We start from the raw sequence: 14567 nt of genomic DNA on the forward strand, positions 1-14567 counted from the left end.
AGAGCAGTCAGAATATTAGCGGCGAAACAAATGACTGCGTTGACATCAGGGAAATTACATAATATCCTATACAAAGTTTAAGTGTTTCATTCTGCTTGCAGAAAGACCTTATCCCAGGCATTTATCTGACACCATAAATCCAACTTTTATGCCAGAAAAGCCAAAATGAACAGTGTATTTTGTTGTTGTTGAAAAAGTAGCCAATTGCAAAGTGAGGAAACTCTTCCAAAAACCACAGCTTATGTTCCATAAGATGATTGAATGAAACATTTGTAGGTCAGTAAGCTTCTATGTCATCGATTGCCTTTAAAGGACACGATCTCTAATGTTAAATTTCTTTGATCAAGCATTTGGCTAGTGAATTCATTACTTTTAGCACCTAGGCACAAGAGAATATGAACATGCGTGCATATGTGTTCTGCATAGCTTATCTGTCCTTGACATACAAAAGCAACCTCTGGTCACAAATCTAATTTAATCTTTTTATCAAGGGGACTGTTTTTCATTCCACACCACTCCTCTATTTAGGGGTTCGAATGCATGCCAGTGCGGTTAAAGCAAAATGAAATTTTCAACAAACATACGGCTGTATATTTGATCTCATATAACAAGAAAAACGCATTTTGAGATAAACATTATACTGTACCTTATTGATGTTTTTAGAAATATAGTTATACTTATTGCTAAGGCACCTAGCTACCACCTATGCCCTAGCAACTGAGTAGAAACACATTAGCACCTGTATAGCAATGCCCTAGCAATGTGACAGTGACTTTATTATGGGCAAGCACCAACAGAGAAAGTAAAGTGAAAATATTGATAGGAGCTTGGTCATGTTATGTTTTCTTGTATTTGTTCCACAGTGACGTTTGGTCATTCGGTATTACCGGTGTCCTAATGAACTCTTTTCTTCTCTTCCTTTTACAGGAGGAAGGCGTTAGCTTTATTGATCAGTGTGCTTGTCTGTCTGCATCACAAACTTGTTGTGTATTAACGTTTCATTGAAGAAGTGAAAGGAGACGGCCAAAGCAAGAAGAGACTGACAGTTGATTACTTGACGGTTGTTTACGTTGTGTGAAGTGGCCCCCAAAAACTATAAGACTTTTAATCCACACTTATTCATATTTGAATGTCTTTGAATTACATAACATATAAAACCAAGTGGCATTTATTGTAAAGATATATAGCAGAAGCGCATCTACATGTAGATTTTGCCATTTAAAGTCTCTAGGCACGATCATGATTTCAAGCTCGATTACACTTCCTAGTGCTTGGCGCATACACGGAGCGCTAGATTGTGCTAGGAAGTGTAATTGAGCTAGAAATCATGATAGCCAAGGAGACTGCTGATGTTGAGATTTATAGTCAAAAAAGGAGTTATATTTTGGTCTGTTCTCACCATGAAACCGATAGGATCGCTTCAGATGACATGGATTAAGCCACTGGAGTCTTATTGATTACTTTTATGCTCACTTTATGTGCTTTTTGTAGCTTCAGAATTTTGGTTACCATTCACTTGCATTGTAAGGACCTTCAGAGCTGAGATATTCTTCTAAAAATCTATGTTTGTGTTCAGCAGAAGAAAGAAAGTCATACATCTGGGATGGCATGAGGGTGAGTAAATGATGAACGAATTGCCATTTTTGGGCAAACTATTCCTTTAAGTGCCCAAGTAATTTTGGGGGCACTACATGTCTTCGAGTAAGACTTCAGCACACACACATACGCCGTCTGTCAATCAAACAGGGCGCAGCTGTTACTAGATCGCTAGTGATTTATATAATTTTGTTATCAATTAATCACTCTGGATTAGTTTCAACACAGAATAAGAACTTTCTAATAAGTGACACAGGCCTAGGCAATCACAAATATTGACGTTTAAATCAATTTAAATTCTATTTCACTTGCCCCTTCAAAAATCCACTTGTCCCAGACAAGCGTTAATGTCGAGCCCTGATTAAATACTGTATTCAACATAATCCGATAACAATTTTTTCTTCTGCTGTATAGCTCCTAAAGTAAATGTATGTTGTTTTAAAGGAGTTTTAAATATATATATTATATACAAGCCAAAAAAAGACTAATCAAAAACGTATTTTGTTCCAGTGTATAATGGTTAAGACTACACCCTCTCACCTTTCTGTTCACTTCGATCCATCTTTAACTCACAAAAAACAAACTTTCTCTTCTTTATATAGCTGCGTATTGGCGATTATCTTCATGATAAGATACACACATATATTATGATTCACTACATTGTGAGCAATCACGTTATAATCTAGCTGCAGCAAATGTGCGCGAGTGACCAGAGCGTCCCAGGGCCAGAGTGCGCATCAGCCGGGAGATGATTCAATCTCTTCCTCGGTCACTTCACGCAACTCATAGATGCGGCGCTGACCACACAGAGAAATGCCAGTTGCAGAGTTTATGTTCATAACCCGCTTCCTTATTATTTGAACTTTAATTAAAGATGCTTTAAAGATATAATGCCGAGGTGAAACAGAATGCGGCACAATAATAATTTTTTCTCGATTATCTTGTTTTCATAATCATTGGAAGCCAAAATCGGAATTGAAAATAAAATTAGATTAACCACCCAGCCCTACTCCAGTCCTATCAGTAATCTTATAAAAGCCGTTTTATTCTACACGATGAGGATCCGCGTATGTTAGAATCACATGACCAGCCGAATACTACTCAATCTCAGTAACCGTCCTGTTATTGGACACTTTCACTCATTGATTAATCATGGCTGACTGTGAATAGTACATTTCTACAATGGCATCTGAAACTGAAAACTATTATTTTAAATTGTGTTGCATCAGTGTCTAAGATGACACAAACACAAAAGTTACTGAGTGCACCTTTAATGTAAATGCTTTATAAAAATATAAGCTTTACATTTCTGCCTTTAAATGTTCACCATTCACTACCATTGTAGTGCCTCACTGTAACCTCGATTTTAGATTTTTATTTAATTATTATATATATATATATAAAAAAGGAGGGACTAGTTTAAATACATTTTTGTGGTACTCTACATTATGCCACAAATGCTGATGATTGAGCTTAACTTGTATTGAACCCGGAATATTCCTTAAAACATCGTCATCATGAGCGATACCTCAAGACATCCAGCTTTATGAGGAGAGGTGCGCTTCTACTTTTCTAAGCAATCAGACTCAAAATGTTTTCCCTGGTGGATGATAAAACATGCGGGGAAAAAAATCCCATAGATTTACATTGAGCCATAAATACCAGAATAGATCATTTCACAGAGGGCTATTTTGACTTGGGACAGTAAGCAACAACCAAGGAACCACCCAAACCCTCTTGCAACTACCTATCAACACCCTGGCAACCACCCAGAACAGCCTAGCCTCAAGGCAGCGAGTTTTGCACAGGCAAGCACCACTCACATTTTCTTCATTGAGTTTAAAGATTAATATTAAAAAACACCATGAAACAGGCACTCAACATTCTCAGAGCGATTTCAAACCGTGACTCTTGCGAACAAATGACATTTGTCAGCTTGGCTCTTGAACTGGCTAGGGTTGAGAACCTCTGCCCTACGACCTTTTCGATCAGCTTTCCTTTAGACTTGGCAACAAAACAAAGGTGACAACAAGGTCGAAGCAAAACGCTGAAATCAGAAGTTTACTGTAGAGCAGTTAGCATTGCTGAAACAAACTTGTTCTCACGTCCACAACGTCCTTACGAAACTGAAGGGCAATCTATGGAATGCCAGCCTGTATTAGAAATGATTTAACCTGCATGTCCTCCTTTGGCCCTGGGCACCAATACAGAGTATCGGTTTCCACGATGGCTGGATGAGAATGGCGAGCGTAAATCCACATTCTTCAGCATGGATGAAGTAGCAGATGAAGAAAACGAAGTAAAGGATCTTCAGACAGGCAAACATTTTCCATTGTGGCCATAAATAATGACTATAAAACAAATCCTCGGCTCAGAGACTCCGAAGCTTTTCAACAAATCAACTTTGAAGATTATTGGTGCAGCAAGGACACGGTTTGTCAAAGCACATAAACTTCTCGAGTCACAAGCAATACTCATGGTGGAAATACTGTAGGCAGGCACGTGCATATGGTTAATGGTCTGCACTTAAATAGTGCTTTTTTTAACCTTAGAGGTTTTCAAAGCGCTTTACACTGTGAACTCATTCACCCATTCACACACACTCACAGACCAATGACGGCAGAGCTGCCATGCAAGGCGCTAGCCTGACATTGGGAGCAACTTGGGGTTCAGTGTCTTGCCCAAGGACACTTCGGCATGTGGAGTCATGTGGGCCGGGAATCAAACCACCAACCCCTGCGATTAGCGGCCAACACCTGAGCCACAGCCGCCCCATGTGCACACATAGACATCAACGGTGGCTTGAGCACCTGCCCTTTTTTCTGGGGTGCTTTTTAAAAGAAAATGTATTAATGAATTATATATATATATATATATTCAGGCAACAGCAGGCAGCAGCCCCTCCCATCTCCTATCCCAGTTGTGTTTTTCTTGGCTTGTGTGGAGGTGAGTGGTGATGAACAAAAGACTAAGCTACCAATGCCTCGACTTTATAGCTAATTAGCCAAAAGCCAAATCTGGTTAACTTGTGTCTTGCTAACATGCATGACTCATGAGCTACTAGCTAATGTAATAAGTTAGCTTAAGTTTAGCTAATGCAATATATCATGGCCATACAGGCTAAAGTACTGTACTTAATGGAGACACACAGGTGAATAGTCAAATGTATGTCTAATAACGTCATCACTATCTCCACATTGCTATGCAAATTAGGAATTAGGTGGCATACATTTGACATAGGATAAACAAAATAACTATATCATTTAAACGTTCAAGAACTTTTTTTGTAATAATTTCATTTAAGTTGCTGTATTTTTGTATTTTGTCAATTATTTTTTACAGTGTTTATTTTTTCATTATTTTTGCAGTGGAATTTTTTTTTTCATTATTTTTACTGTGTTTTTGTTTCATTATTTTTGCAGTGGGATTATTTTCATAATTTTTGCAGTGTTTTATTTTTCCCATTATTTTTGCAGTGGGTTTTTTTTTTTTTTTTACTTTGTTGGTCAGTCTATAGTTATCTTCAAGCATTTTTTGGCATTTAAACACTTCATACCTAACTTGGGTAAAATAGAATGCATTTACCCAAAATGATCATTTACTCACGCTTATGTCATCTCAAACTCAAATGACTTTCTGCAGCAGAAGATGTTTTTGATAGATATGAGATGTGTTTGTACATATAATACAAGTCAATGGGGTCCCATAAGGTAACCTATACAACTCGAGTGGTTTAATCCATGTCTTCTGAAGCGATACGATCAGTTTTGTGTGAGAAACAAATACAAATGTAACTCTTTTCACTTTAAATCTTGACATCTGCAGTCCCCTTTGTGCGATCATGATTTGATTACACTTCCTTGTGCATGACGCATATGCAGAGCGCTGTAACCACAATCTGTGCATGTACGCATTAAGCCATCTGTGTGCATCTTTCTAAAATTGTTAATATAAGAAGGATGGACAAAGTTGAATGTAGAACAAATTCTCTTATCTCTTTGTTTGTTGATCTTTTAATCAAGCCTTTGTAAAAGGGCATATTGCAAGAGGTCACATGATTCACCTAGACTGACCCTGTCGACACGTTCCACTCTGCACGAAATAAACAGACAGGACCTTTTCTCACCTGTACAGCTCACTGCATCCTGCATGACTGATCATCGTAACGACTGCCACTGCTCTTCGTTCAGCAACCCGCACTCCTCACTTCCTGTTAATTACTCTGGTCAATCAACAACTTTCCGGGGCACTTCCTCCTAAAGAAAATGTGTGTCCTCGTTCTCCACTACACTGGTGCAGAATACAAATACTGCAAGGAATAACAATCTTGCATTTCTCGCTTTTTAGCATTACGTTCAGTGCATTCAAGCTATACATTTGATAACGCTTTACAATAAGGTTTCATTTGTTAACATTAGTTAATGCATTAGGGATCCGAACCAACAATTAACAATATATTGTTTACAGCATATATTAAACTTTATTAATGTTAATTAACCTGTTGATGTACGCCCCCTTTTTGAGCACAAACCATGAAAATGACGTACCTGAACTTAAATGGTTGTATTTACGGGACCCTTTGGAGTTTGGACACAGTTGTAGTATCTTTTGAAAGAAGACACTTTGGGCTTTATTTCACAAGTTTCAGAATTAATATACACTCACCTAAAGGATTATTAGGAACACCTGTACAATTTATCATTAATGCAATTATCTAATCAACCAATCACATGGCAGTTGCTTCAATGCATTTAGGGGTGTGGTCCTGGTCAAGACAATCTCCTGAACTCCAAACTGAACGTCAGAATGGGAAAGAAAGGTGATTTAAGCAATTTTGAGCGTGGCATGGTTGTTGGTGCCAGACGGGCCGGTCTGAGTATTTCACAATCTGCTCAGTTACTGGGATTTTCACGCTCAACCATTTCTAGGGTTTACAAAGAATGGTGTGAAAAGGGAAAAACATCCAGTATGCGGCAGTCCTGTGGGCAAAAATGCCTTGTTGATGCTAGAGGTCAGAGGAGAATGGGCCGACTGATTCAAGCGGATAGAAGAGCAACTTTGACTGAAATAACCACTCGTTACAACCGAGGTATGCAGCAAAGCATTTGTGAAGCCACAACACGCACGACCTTGAGGCGGATGGGCTACAACAGCAGAAGACCCCACCGGGTACCACTCATCTCCACTACAAATAGGAAAAAGAGGCTACAATTTGCAAGAGCTCACCAAAATTGGACAGTTGAAGACTGGAAAAATGTTGCCTGGTCTGATGAGTCTCGATTTCTGTTGAGACATTCAGATGGTAGAGTCAGAATTTGGCGTAAACAGAATGAGAACATGGATCCATCATGCCTTGTTACCACTGTGCAGGCTGGTGGTGGTGGTGTAATGGTGTGGGGGATGTTTTCTTGGCATACTTTAGGCCCCTTAGTGCCAATTGGGCATCGTTTAAATGAGCATTGTTTCTGACCATGTCCATCCTTTTATGGCCACCATGTACCCATCCTCTGATGGCTACTTCCAGCAGGATAATGCACCATGTCACAAAGCTCGAATCATTTCAAATTGGTTTCTTGAAATTGAGTTCACAAATTGAGTTCACTGTACTAAAATGGCCCCCACAGTCACCAGATCTCAACCCAATAGAGCATCTTTGGGATGTGGTGGAACGGGAGCTTCGTGCCCTGGATGTGCATCCCACAAATCTCCATCAACTGCAAGATGCTATCCTATCAATATGGTCCAACATTTCTAAAGAATGCTTTCAGCACCTTGTTGAATCAATGCCACATAGAATTAAGGCAGTTCTGAAGGCGAAAAGGGGTCAAACACAGTATTAGTATGGTGTTCCTAATAATCCTTTAGGTGAGTGTATGTTGTTATTTTTTAAAGTTAAAGAAGCTGAAGTTTATAGTAATGGAAATATTTTGCTGAACATGTTTTTATAATCTAAAAAAAAAACAATAATAAAAGTACCAAGACAACCCGGAAATACAATGTTCTTAAAGCCACGGGTCTAAAGAAGTTACGTTTCAAATTTGAAGATGATCTCACAAAAAATGAGGTTCCTGCAGCTTTTTCTCTGTAAAATCGCTGGAAGCGTACGGAGTCAAATTAAGGCTCCGCCTTTCAAGACGACACAAAATCTGACGGCACTGCTCGGCTATTATGAATAAAACTACGCTGCATTTTTTTAAATAGACTTTGGAGACGGGCTCATTTTGTTTACAGGACTCTAATATATATGATAATATACAGATTTACAACATGAATGCTGCTCAGATTGCATAGTTTGTTGAAGAACGATGACGAAGGGTAATTCTTCCAACGAAATCTCCAAAATTGTTTGTCAAGATTAGGTTTCACAAAATATTTCAAATCATAAAGAAAGCCTGAGAACAAATTTAGCTTCCGTTAGCCAAAACTACATCGCTCAGGATGGCCCATTTAATGGTCTAGATTCAATAAAACAGGCAAGTCTCATGACAAGCCTTGATAATAGAATGAGTTGGCTTGTACAAAAACGACTTTAAATCCCATAGGGAAATATTAACGGACCAACCAAAAATGTTACGATTTATCCTACGTTTAACCCCTAACCCAAACTCTAAACCGAACCATGATTGTAATAGGAAAATCATGTTGTGTGCCACAAAGAAAGAAAACATTGGGGTTTGGAACAACATTACATGATTAAGGAAGCGCATTACAGACTATTAACATACATCAGTCATTTTTGTTGCAAAATAAATATGAAATGAGAAACAAAATTTGTTTACTGACGTTTCAATGCTTAAAATAAAGTGCTGGATAAGAGGCTAACTAAAATGTGTCCATTTGAAATTCTGTTTGTTGATTGGTTGGTCTACATGGGAATAAAAGTTGTAGGATATCTTATGATTTCACCAGTTGTATTACACAGGCGATGTCTCTTTCAAAAAGGCAGTTGGCTCTTTTATCTGAGAGGTGGGACTTCTTTCCTACAACCACCATATTTAGTCTTGCAATTTGTCCCACTTATTTATTATATTCGAGAAGGTGTGGGTGCACATTAAGCGCCTCTTTTCAATGCTGCAGTTTATATTCTGGGAGAGTGAAGTTAAAAATAAACTCGCCGCTAAAATTATATCCTTGTCCACTGTGAAAATTCATTCTGCCGTGCAAAGGCAAAAGGACGTAACTTCGTTTTTGGTCTCAAATGAGTTATTGATATTTTTGAGACACTCAAGTTCTCCTTTATCATGTGGATAAGTATGTTGAGTCAATTTAGTTGTTTTTTCGAGAAAACAATGGGTTGTCTTTGATTTTTTTTTTTATGTAGATAAATGTAATTACTAAAACTTCTAATTGCCAGATTTCCAGTGTCCTACCTATAATACATTTGTCTGGACAACTAAAAAACTTGAAAGTAATTTTTCTCAGATCCAACTCTAGCGAGTTATGGTCTTTTGCCTTTGTAGGGCAGCATTGTAGCTCTGAACAAAGCACCGTCCACACAGAGGTTACTGCCAAAACAAACAACTTCCTATTGGTCAACATGGTGAACCAAACTTGAACTTCATGCGAAATGCACGAGGGGAAATTCTTCACCACCGGAAGTCCATTGCATGGAAATTCATGATTGTGAGGATTCCCATTGAGATGACTATATTGCCTACAAAAGTTCGCCATGACAAGGTTAATGTAAACATACATTTCTGACATTAGTATGTCGCTAAGCTAACATGCTAACACTTAAGAATAGGGTATACTTCGCTCTTCCACATGCCCTTATGTCTTGCACACGGTTAAGCATTCTAGCCTTTCAAAGTATACTCTTGACCGTGAGCCTGCGCATATGCGTGTCTAGAAAAACTGGGCTATACTGGGCTGATGACGAAAATCTGCATCACGAACACGGTGCGCAAGACATAGCGGCAGAGACAATTTAGCAGAGATGAACCAATGGTTTTAAAATGAATGGGTGAAATTGAAATGCTCAACAGCCAACAGATGTAGTAAAGGAAGTACAGCCTTACAGGTAAAAAAGCCAATAACCTTTTAGATATTGTATGTATGATACTATTGTAGTCAGATTTTACTGCTGATTTCAAATATGTTCTTTGATCGTAATCATGACCAACCATTTTGGAGATTTCGGTCTTTCCCCATTCAAGTAAATAGGAGATGCACTGTTATGCCGCTTGTTCCAAAGATGGCCACAGAGTGGACTGAAATGGCGGCAGTGGTGGCTCAGTGGTTAAGGCTCTGGGTTACTGAGCAGAAGGTCGGGGGTTCAAGCACCAGCACTGCCAAGATGCCACTGTTGGGCCCTTGAGCATGGCCATTGACCCTATCTTCTCCAGGGGCGCCATATCATGGCTTCTATACGTTTCAGCACTGTATGAAAATATATTTTGATAACACTTTACAATAAGGTTCCATTCTTTAACATTAGTTAATGCATTCGGCATCATTAACTAACAAAGAGAATATATATTTTTACAGCATTTATTAATCTTTGTTTTTACACCGGATTTGAAGAAAACCAATATCTCCATTTTTTTCTTTTTCCATGCTGCCATCCAGCTGCATACAACCAGACTGAGAAACCAGCTGTGGAGGGGCATGGAGGAACAGATGGCTCTGTGTGTGTGTGTGTGTGTGTGTGTGTGTGCGCTTTCTGGCAGATATTCATCTGTGCTTCAGACCATCATCATCCCTTCATGTAAATCCTAACTAGCATGAATAGATTTGACATAGGCCTTGTCAGCAGTGGTTAAGATGAAGGTTTAATTGGGGCCAAGAATTGTATTGTGACAACTTCTCTCCAATCTCTCAAACAAGCTGGTAAAATTATCAGAAAAACCTGTTAACATTTGGTGCTCCCTGATGTTGGGGGGGGGGGGGTCGTATCATTTTACTATGTTGTTTACTGTCAAATATTTAAAGAATCTTGACTAACAATATATTTTTTTGAATGCTTTTAAACTCAAGAAAAGAAAGATAAAAACTATTTTCACTCGAAAAACAAGAAATGGTATTAATCAAAAGTCTGTTTAGATGTCTTGATTCTGCGGCTCACTCTCAAGATTTGAGGTCAACCAGATTTTGTTCACTGAAATGTACAGTAGTTTTATCAGGCGCGGAGAAACACGAAACATTTTCAGTATTTTATTTCCAAATAAAACAGCATCAGCAGAAGATATAATCAAACAGATTAAAAACATCAGCAAAAGCAAAAAGAGGTTAAAGAGAAAGGTTAAACGCCCTTTTTAGAGGTGTGAACAGTACAATCAATCAATAGAAGCCCTGTCAGCAGACCGACTTCGCCAATGGACACAGCACAGGAGGTCTGTACATGAGATTAGAGAGGTTCAGAAAAGTCAATAAAAAATAAGGGACAGCTTTGGTCTTGAAGACTATGAGATTATTAACAGACCGTTAAAAGGCAAAGTTCACCTAAAAAGTCCTGTACTCATCTTTCATGTTTTTTTTCGCCCATGTGATATTCTTTGTTCCTTGGACAAAAAATATAAAGCTCCAAAAAGGGGAAAAAGGCACCAGAAACATATAATAAATGTAGTCCATACAGCTAATGTGCTTGATATACGTTTTTCCGAAAACACAACCATAGCTTTGTGCGTGGAACAGACCAAAATTGTCATTCACTAACAATCTTCCCCATTGCTGCGGCCCTTTGAACACGCTTACAAACATTCAAAATTGGCACATCACAACTGGTTATGAAACAAGCAAGAACCAATGCCATTCATGGCTTAGTTGGTAGAGCAGGGGCCGGTTGCATAAACATAGCCATTAACTTAAGACTGCATCGAACAATTAGTTTGACTAGCTAAAGACGCCATAGAAAGCCTGTTGCATGACAGTCTAATTTGCATTGCATTGTGGGAAAAATAAGACACTGAACAGCTTAAAAAAAATGGCCGACAGTGGACGCTCAATACATTTTTTATTCGCTGAGAATATTTGCTTATTAGAGGACTACAATGCTTCAAAATGTATTTAAATAAACACATTTAGTGATTTAAGCCAAATAATTAAAAACACAATATTTTGTTACCATTTTTGAGGTCAAAGTCTTCAACCAAGTCTCAACTCAAGCCCCTTTCAGCCCCCACTGGCTCAGCTGACAGTTATTTTCAATGGCACAATGGAAAGTAAACAAAAGTTAGCCTGAGGTGTGCTGTCTTACATTTTGGTCTTTAATTAGACTGATATAAGTTTTTATGCAACTGACTGAAAAAATTAAGACCAACATTTTAGACGACTAGTAAGACTAGTCTAAAACAGTTTTATGCAACCGGCCCCAGGTTGGCCACTAATCGCAGGGTTGGTGGTTTGAATCCCGGCCCACATGACTCCACATACCGAAGTGTCCTTGGGCAAGACACTGAACCCCAAGTCGCTCCCAATGGCAGGCTAGTGCCTTGCATTGCAGCTCTGCCGCCATTGGTGTATGAGTGTGTGTGTGTGTGTGAATGGGTGAATGAGTCACAGGGTAAAGCGCTTTGAATACCGTTAAGGTTAAAAAGGCGCTATATAAGTGCAGACCATTTACCATAAACATCAAAACAATGTGTTTTCTTTCGTGGCTAGCTGTAAGTCTTTCCTTTACAGTCAACGAATGCCATTAGAGATGATTTCCATCAGCATGTGTCAACAGAAAGTGCATAAAATTATATTAATAAACATGTGCAAAAACTCATGCTTACATTATTGCATCGGTTTCAAAGGAAAACAAGCTCGGATCACAATTCAGGATGACCTTGAAATGTCAATCCATACTGTATAAAGATAAAACTACGCAGAGAATCAAGAAACTGTTGAAGATGGATGGAGAATTCAGTCTGATATATACTATAAACCGTTCCAAAGTTTTGTGTTGTTTGCTTATTTGGGTCAAAACTATTAATATCTAACATGAGCTCAGGGTTGTTGGCCTGACCCTTCTGTTGGACAACACCAATCCAAAAGTTCTCTCTGAAACTGCTCCAGCTCAGATGGGAGGCCACATAAGGGATGTGGAGCACAAATACACACACATAAACACACACTCTTAACTGCACAATCAATGGCATCTTGTATTGTTATGATAAGTCATTGCATACCCAACACAATGTCTGTTTTAAAAGAAGGAAACCTTCTTTAGGCAAAAATCTTCGATAACAAAATGTACCAAACCTAATTTTGTGTGGGGTTCAAGTTGGCTGGTCATGCTAACTCACATCAATTGACAATCAACAGCAATTAAAAGTTGCTATAATACAATAGGAGTACAAAATGCTGCATAAAAAGATGCTGCTCGATACGCACACTAAAAAAATAGCTCTTTTGGCTATTATACAATTAGAATGGTGGGCTTGACGGTTTCAGCCACACCCTCTACAACCATGTAGCATTAGATTTGCTAATGCAATAGGCCTAAATGCCAGCATGGCATGATCACTGAATGCTAATTTTCCAACAAGCCAGTTTCTGAAATGATCGCCGTGTGCCATTAATGCGAAGAGGAAATCTCTTCAAGCAACAACAGTTCAGCTATAATGAGGTCAGCCACATAAACGACAGACGGGCTACTGTGTGCTGATGCATAAACACAAACAGGTGGATAAACATTGAGTCATCTGTTGTGTTATGTAATGCGTAAGCATAATCTGTCATCGGTTGCAACACATTACTAAGTTCCAATATCTCACAGAATACATCATCAGTAAAAAAAAACAGCAGGTCAGGAGCTTAATAAAGCTGCACCCAGGTCTGAGGTCACCACGAAGTGCCAAGAACTAGCTGAAGTTGGGTAAAGCTCATTACCCTTTGATTGTGAAACAGTGGAAACGTGTTATCTGAAGTGATAAATTACACTTCATCATCTGGCAGTCCGACAGATGAATCCAAGTTTGGCAAATGCAGAGAGAACTCATCCTGCCTGAATCATTGGCCTTGTGCCAAGTACACTTGACGTGGCCTTCGTGTCCATGAAGTCCATAGGGACCTTGACCATGAAACTGTAGGGTGTCACATTTGTCATTTTATGGTCCAAAAGGGTCTTATGGGCCTGCACTGGCCTGCATCACCACAAAAATGGCCGTAAGGGTTCAAGGCACCATTTGGAACAGAACAATAAGGCCAGCTAGAGAGTATGAAGGAGGAATGATGGTCTGGGGCTGTTTATTAATGTATGAGGTTTCACTGAAATTATATTTTTAGTTCATCCAAAAATGAAAATTGCCATTTACTCACCCCCATGTTGCACTAAACCCCTATGGCTTTCTTTCTTCTGCAGCGTGCTGATAAACATGATCTGGGGCGGCTGTGGCTCAGGTGGTAGAGCGTGTCGGCTGCTAATCACAGGGTTGGTGGTTTGATTCCCGGCCCACATGACTCCACATGCCGAAGTGTCCTTGGGCAAGACACTGAACCCCAAGTTGCTCCCAATGGCAGGCTAACACCTTGCATGGCAGCTCTGCCGTATTGGTGTGTGAATGGGTGCATGAGTCACAGTGTAAAGTGCTTTGGTAACCGCTAAGGTTAATAAAGGCGCTATATAAGTGCAGACCATTTACCATTAGTTTGTTTAATCGTCATCCATTGCTGTTCAAAACAACATAGGGATACATACACTCACCGACCACTTAATTAGGAACACCTGTACACCTACTTTTTTATGCAATTATCTAATCACTCAACTGTGTGGCAGCAGTGCAATGCATAAAATAATGCAGATACGGGTCAGGAGCTTCAGTTAATGTTCATAACAACCATCAGAATGGGGAAAAATGTGATCTCAGTGATTTGGACTGTGCACACTTGTTGGTACAAGATAGGCTGGTTTGAGTATTTCTGTAACTGCTGATCTCCTGGGATTTTAACACACAACAGTCTCTCGAGTTTACTCAGAATGGAGCCAAAAACAAAAAACATCCAGTGATCAGCAGTTCTGCAGACGGAAACGCCTTGTTGATGAGAGA

This window comes from Xyrauchen texanus, chromosome 12, assembly GCF_025860055.1.
Source record: "Xyrauchen texanus isolate HMW12.3.18 chromosome 12, RBS_HiC_50CHRs, whole genome shotgun sequence".
In the NCBI taxonomy this organism is placed as follows: domain Eukaryota; kingdom Metazoa; phylum Chordata; class Actinopteri; order Cypriniformes; family Catostomidae; genus Xyrauchen; species Xyrauchen texanus.